Here is an 8,321-nt window from a genome sequence, read left to right on the forward strand (position 1 = left end):
AAAACCCAACAGAACTATTAGAGAGTTCACACCTTAGCACATAAAATAACAAATCGAAAATTAGTCAATTATACATGTGTTGATTTAAAATATATAACGACTCGTATAAAATCTATGTAATGTATAGTTCAGTCGAAAATTAGTCAATTGTATACATTTATTGACTTAAAATTTATAACGAATTGTATAAATAAACTCTATATTATGTTTAGTTCATACCTTAACATATACAATCTGATTTAATTTATTGAAAAGTAATCAATTATATACATTTGTTGAATTAAAATACACAACGACAGTATAGAGTTCCACACCGTAATATAGAAGATACACAAGTGAAAATTACAATTAACTTATGTAATTCATATAGATGAACTCAGTTTAGAGTCTTAGAAATCCAACAAGTGTCAATACATATCAAAAAGAAAAAACAGACAACAATTGCAAATAAATAGATAGTCTCAAACAGGCCGAGGCTTGTTTCTACACGAACGCATGTTATGACCAGCAACACCACACGTACTACACGTATTCATTCCCTTATTTCCGAACAACTTTCTTGCAGTCTTCTCCCGAAGTTTCTTTTTTTGGCCTTCCAGGAGGTCTTTTAAACTTAAAGAGGCAGAACTTTATCATATGTTCTGAAACCAACAATTCTGTTTTATCCGGTAATAACAGTCATATTAACACAAATTTGATTGCCAATTATATTATACAATACGATGCATGTTCCTTAAAGACAATCCCCTCGATAGTGTAATCAACATAACAATTCTCACCATTTGATTGTACAGAATGCTTTACCAAAATAGCTATAGCAGCCACTGATTATATTCAAATAAAGATATATTAAAATATAAGTTATTATCTAATATACATATAAACCCATAACATATATATATATATATATATATTATAAACTTATAAAAATTCATCTGAAACTATTCAATTATACAAAGTTATTCACTCAAATTATATAACGACTTGCATAAAATCTATACAATATAGAGTCCACATCATAACATATACAAACTGATATAACTAATCAAAAATTACTTAATTTTATACATTTGTCTACTTAAAAATATATAACGAATTGTATAAACTCTATATTATATAAAGTTCAGAACATAACATTTATAAGATTATACAACTAATCGAAAATATGTTGACTTATACCATATACCTACTTGTATACAACGACTTATATACAATTTATATACTATACAATATGTTGAGACAAATAATCACACACACAAAAACTTAATCTTCAAATTCGATACCAATAATATATAAATACAAATTATTTTCAAACAAATCTTAACCCAATTCATAGTCAATTAACACAACAGTGCAAATTAAACATGAATTAACCAACTAATACATCAAATACATATAATTTGAGTGAAGTTAGAAAATTATACAACTCTTAATGTATAGATTGTTGTATTTATTTTTTGTTTTTCAAGCCACAAAAAAATGAATTGTTTTCGTTCGAAATCTGAAGATGCTTTGATAGAATGAAATCAATGAAAAATCTTGTTGAGACCTATTTGGTAACGTATTCTATTTAAACTTAATTACCTTTAATTAAGGTATTAATTTTTCCTTAATTACCGTCTGATTAGTTACATGTAAATAAGGGAACCACTTTTGTATAAACAATTATAAAAAGGCCGAATTATACAACTTAAAATCTTAGTAGTTATTTAAACTATAGCTATGATGTGTAAATAGGCAAACTATAGTTAAGGAGGCTTATTATTTTCCTATTGTAGTTGTTTGTGAAATTTTCCCATTTTTTAATTACAAATCCAGACCCTTAGCAATTAAGTCATAATACCTAACATAATTAGTCAAAATAACAACACTTTAAAATATTTATTTAAAATGGCATAATGACAATATTTTTATAAAATATTATGTATTCAGATTTTAGTATTTTAAATTAATTTTATTTATGGAAAGAGTCCTATATTGGACCAAATTATATACCAATAACCGTTTAAAGTGAAAAAAAATAAAATTAAACCTATACCATTAACTTTTTTCATCACTATACACGTTTCTTCCCCACCTTTCACGTTTCAAGTTTATCTTTCTTCAAGGTGCTAAATTGTTGTTCATCAAAAAAATTTCTTTATTGTTAAACGAAATCTCTTTATTAATTCAAGCAGATTTCTCGGTTGGCAAGGTAATTTCCATTATCAATTTTGATTAGTTATTTTGATTTCTTTTGATTTGTTTTCAATATCACCGTTTATGGTTTATATTTCACATTGTACATATTACGGATTTTCCGTCAATTTTTTCGATTTTTATGCAACATATTCATCTAATATTTATGTATTTCAATTAGTTATTTAGATTTCTTTTGATTTATTTTCAATATCACCGTTTATGATTTATATTTCGCATTGTACATATTACGAATTTTCCGTTAATTTTTTCGATTGTTATGCAAGTTTGTTTACATATTCATGTAAAATTTATGTATTTTAGATTTTTAGTCGATTAAACAATTTTTTTTTGATTTCGTTTAATATTTCAGATTTATTAGAATCTACAAATTCATTCATATGTTTATTTTGTTTGATTTTTAATACATTTATATTTGCTTTTATGGTTATAGATTTGGGGAAAGCATCTGTCTGTCTACAATGTCTGAATCAACAATTTATTTGTGTATCCATTTTATCTATATATCAACATGTTTTACATTTTTTGTTTTTACATTGTTTTTCAATCTCAATTAGTATACCAACATGTTTGTATTTCCTTCTTAATTTGTATTCATCCTAACTATATGCTAACAATTTTGTATTTTATTGGGTATTCATTCTGTATTTTAATCTCAATTTATATGTGAACAAGTTTGTATTTCTCTTTTGTTTTGTATTCAACCTAATTGTATACCAACAAGTGTTGTATTTTATGTGCCTACTTTACCTTTCAAAGTCACTTTGTATTTCAAATGAAGAGAGTATTTAATTTCTTTTGTATTCACAACTTTACATTCAATCTCACTTTGTATTTATAACTTTGTATTTTCATCTCACTTTTGTATTCATATATTGTTGTATTCAACATATAGTTCATGATCCATTAGTTTGTATTTTACCTTTCAAAGTCACTTTGTATATCAAATGAAGAGAATATTTCTTTTTTATTCACAACTATATTCAATCTCACTTTGTATTTATAACTTTGTATTTTCATCTCACTTTTGTATTCATATATTGTTGTATTCAACATATAGTTCATGATCGATTAGTTACATTAACTTAATGGGATACAATTATTGTATGCATTCAAACAGAAAAAATAGCTACTAAACTAAAAAAAAAAAAACAATATCATTCGTTATACATCATAATTTGGATACAAAACATCCGAAAAAAGCTATAAATCCCAATGCATACAGAGATTTCACATATTCAATCAGGAAAAAAAAAACCATACTCTTGTACTCGACATATACAAATATCTCATCCAAACAAATAAAAACATCGGAAAAAAATACCTGATTGTTTTTTGATTGTTCACTGGATGCGACAAATTTATAGTTGTCAATTTTGAAAAATTCTGTTTCAAAAATATGTCATATTCAACTTGAAGAAGCTTTGAAAGTTACCAGATGAATGATTCGGAAGACAAACTAAATATTTTTTAATTTTATGTTCTTAAGAAGAAAGCAAAAAAACGCTCGACGGAAAGATGGCTATTTATGCTCTTTTCAAAACGTAAATGATTTGTATTTAAAATCTTTTTTACCTTTTTTGAATTTTTTTGTTCCATGATTTCTCTGTTATGTTATTAATTATTTGTATTCTTTCACATTAATCAAAATAAAATAAATACATAACTAATCCCTTAACAAACTAAAATAATGACATTTTTAATAAATAATGAAACTGTTGCTATGAAGTCCCATTAAAAGCTAAATTATTGTTGTTTTGAAAATTTTCCCTTTCTTACCTCACCTTCAAACTCTCCAAAAAAAAAACAAATTTGGGCCAATTTTACCCCCAACACATCTCACCATCAGCAACCGACCCAATTCCAATTACCAGTCCACTCTTTCAACATCATCAGCGGCCTATCATTCCTTCAGGCTTCAGCCCATCACGATATGTGTTTTGTTTCGCAGGATGGATTATATGGGCAAACTACATAAATCCAACTAGTTTAGGTCCTAATTATTAACATTTCCGATAGTTTCAAATATATTTCCTCTAACATATTTCATGTTTTAGGATACATGAGTTTGAATCAACGAGATACATTTATCCACCGAATGAACAATTAATTCTGGAAATTTAAATTAATCAAATCTCTTAATATAAGGCGGAAATCAAGGAGTGTATCCATGTTTAATTAATTTTATTTTATCATTATTTGAAATAATTAATTCATTAATATTATTAATAAAAGACAAAAACATGTATATATTGATCATGTAATTTGATTAATTTCATTTTATTACTTTTAAAATAATAAATTCATTAATTTGATGTATCTATTATAAATATATGATGTATACAACAAATCAAACACTTAGATACATGTGTATCATACAAGTACATTCACATGTATCATAGAAGTATCTAGTATTAATTTTGTGTATTTGTTATATGTGTCTAGTATTAATTTCATGTATCTATTTATATTATCTAGTATTAATTTCATGTATCTATTTATATGATGTAATTTTAATTTCATGTATCTTTTATATGTATCTAGTATTAATTTGATGTATCAAGTGTCAATTTCATACATTATATTCAAAACATGCATCTCGGATACATAGTATGCATATACATATAATTATGTGTTCTAAATATGAAATGTAACTTAAACACACGAATTTAGGAACAAATCACAACGGTAGATCAGTATTTGTCTAATAAAAAAATCTTCATTCTTTTTTTAGCATCTGAATTTTTTTCTCATAGATACGTATAATCTTAACTCAGATACACAAACTTTTAATTAGAGACATACACCTAATGTGTATCCAACATTGTTGCACTTGATATGTACTTAATGGTGTATTTGTTCTGTTAATTAAAGTTTGACGTAATTCTTCCATCTTGATTAGCTAGTCAGGACATCTCACCGTGGCGATGTATGTTTCATCTTTTGATTTGTCGATGTTGATCACTTTACCTAGATTGAAAGACCTCTGGCAGAGCCATTGAAAATTTTGCTTTTTCGTCCCTCCGACTACTAAACTTTTGAGCTCACGTCGTCAGAGATGAAATTAATTTGAGTCAACTAAAGAGTGAAATTGTTGGAAAAAATCGCGACTAATTTGGCAGGAAAAAAAAAGCACAAACAAATTACTTGCAAATAACACCAATTGTCATTATATTGTAGCATCCTATATACAATAAAATACATGAACCATAATTTTCTAAAGCTATTACATTATTTGCATTGAATCGGGTTGTTTGTGGCAGTTGTCACTCGTTAATAAGTGGGAGGTGGGTGGGGGGAGATTAGGGTTGGAGATCGGGGGAGATGATGAGAGAAAAATATATTTGATCGTTATTAAAATGTTAATTGTAGAGTTAAAATATAAGGATAACTAATCAACCTTAATTTTAAGGGATGTAGGTATCAGATTGTATCTTCAATAATATATGGTATAAAATATTAAAAGTGGTACTATATGTAATTGTTTGAAAGTAGAGGTAATATTAGTATATATGGTGGTGATGATGTCTAATAAAGTAGTTTATCCATAATAAAATTCATTCAATCTCTAATTGAGGTACTTATTAACATATACTACATAAAAATTAATCTTTAGCGATAATTAATTAACGATAATAGCTTAATTGTTGCTAAAAATATATTTTAAATGTCCCTGAAGCCTATAGCAACATTTGGATCCAATGACAATTAACTAATGCCAGTAAAATTTTTAGTACTCCTTGTTAATGGGTATATTTTTCTTGGGTATAAATATGAAATTTTGGGTGATGAGGTGTAATTTTTAGGTGTTTTTGGATGAATATCATGTTAGGTTCAAGGAAGAAGATGAAGTTCGTATTTTGTATAATAACATATAATATTATATATTATTGTATATGAGTATATACATATCTTTTTTAATTTTGTATATTTGGTGTATACTATTGTATATCAAATTTTAAAATATATTTATAAAAAGTAAAATATGAAAAATTTGTATATTGTCGTATATTGGTAGTATAAATTTTTGATATATACAATATGAATTGATCATCGAGCTTCTTTAATCTTTCAAACAACTTAAAATAGTTAGTTTTATAAAATTCAAAATTTTTTCAAGTTATTTTTGTATAATTTTGTCACTTTCGGAATTTTAAAATAATACATATATATATATATATAATTTGTATGTAATTAGTACATTTGCTGAGTATTCAAAAATCATTTCAAAACGATTTTATTTTTTTACTTAAATATTTTGAAGAAGGTTTAAATAAGTGTTTGTAGACGCAAAGTAATGTGTTTCTTCTTTTTCTTTGTTTAGTGGAGATCTACTCCTATGCTAAGTGTCTTTGTTGTGTTTGCATGTATCACTAGTCATTTTTTTCTTTCTTCTCAAGTAATGCAACGGTTGGGTCTGATTATAGGTACCATCCACTCTTAACCTTGACAAAACTTTCATCCATCATGTATAGGCCATACCAAAGCCTGATATAAGGATAAGCCAATAGCGAATAATATTTTCTTCCCTGTCATGAAGGATCAGAGAAAAAGAGAATTCTAAAAGCTAAAAGCCTAAAAATCTAGATTGTCAAACTCAGAGGTAGATGTAAGATCAGTTTAACTATTCAATAGTTTATGTTATTGAGTTAATTAGTTTATAAATAAGTCAATTATTTTACTTCGTTAAAATTAAAAAGCTTCATAATGAATCAATACCATCTTATCTAAATTCTAAACCGAATTTACTAAATTAAATCAATTTGGCTATGACCTTAACTTCATTTGACTATATCATTGGCTATTTCTTAATTACAAGTCCAACCCCTTTTCTTACCTCACCTTCAAACTTTCTAAAAGACCAAAATTTGGGCCAATTTTCAGCCCAACACATCTCACCATCAGCAACCGACCCAATTCCAATTACCAGTCCACTTTTTCATAAAGTTTCCTTCAGGCTGAAGCCCACCACATTTCCAACTTTACGATATGTCTAAAGTTGGTCTATTTATTATTCAAATATCTTATCGCGATTCGGGAGGTTTGTGGCTTTCATATGGCTTGAACTCTTTTTGTATATGCTTTAGCCTCCAATGCCTTAGAGTTTAGTCTTTGTCATCCTGTGAATCATAATTTGAATATGTGTATCATAAAAGTGAATTGTATGACTCGTTTTCTCCAAGTTTTATTCCTACCTATGCAGCAATGTGCTCTTAATGATGAAATCATTTTAGTGAATTGTTTTCATAGCCTTTGGTCATAAGTTTTAATCTTCCTTGCTCTGTTTCACTTTGTCTTAGGATAGCATTTAAATAAGTGTTTGTCATCCTCGTGTTTTTTCATTGGACCTAACCAATACTTTTTAAGGATTATTTTCTGAATTTTTTTAGTGAACTTATAGTTTGTCATTAGAAGATTTGGATTTAGTAAATGCTTTAAATGTTTATGTGGTGTAATTATCTTTGTTATAGTCTCTATTCATATCATTTGTCATTATAGTAGTGATTGTTTATTGATGTATAATATGTTGTAGTAATATTTGTGTAAGAAATTGGATTTTGTTGAAGTGATTGTATAGGTCTAGCTTCGAAACTTATTTATTATGTGAAATTGGGATACCTCATTTAGCATTATTTAAAATAGGTTGGTTATGTGTTAGTTGTAATTTACCAAATTGATGTCAACAGTCGTCTAGTTCAATCTTGTATCTACATGTTGTTTAAGAAATCTATGCTCTTTATTTCTTAATCATCCACGGTAATCATTCTCCTCTATGCTATTTGTCATAATTTTAAAAAGAGGAACTTTCACATATAGTCACTCAAAAATAGCCTAATTACTCTCCAAAGCTATAGTTTGATAATTACAATTCGTAGCTACATGTTATAGGGAGGAGAGAGGCAAGCGAGACTGGGAAAGAGGGGAGAGAGGCAGCGAGAGAGGGCAAAGAGTGAGAGAGGTGAATTGTATATGTATATCGGTTAGATAATTGTATATTATACATATGTATTTGTATCTATGACAAGCGAGATTGGGAGAGGGAGAAGAGAGGCGAGCGAAATTGGGAGAGGGGGAGAGAGGTGAGAGAGACTGGGAGAGAGGCGAGCGAGAGAGGGCAGAGA

The sequence above is a fragment of the Solanum verrucosum genome, unplaced genomic scaffold (genome assembly GCF_900185275.1).
Source record: "Solanum verrucosum unplaced genomic scaffold, falcon-dt-bn FXZP01000060.1, whole genome shotgun sequence".
In the NCBI taxonomy this organism is placed as follows: Eukaryota; Viridiplantae; Streptophyta; class Magnoliopsida; order Solanales; family Solanaceae; genus Solanum; species Solanum verrucosum.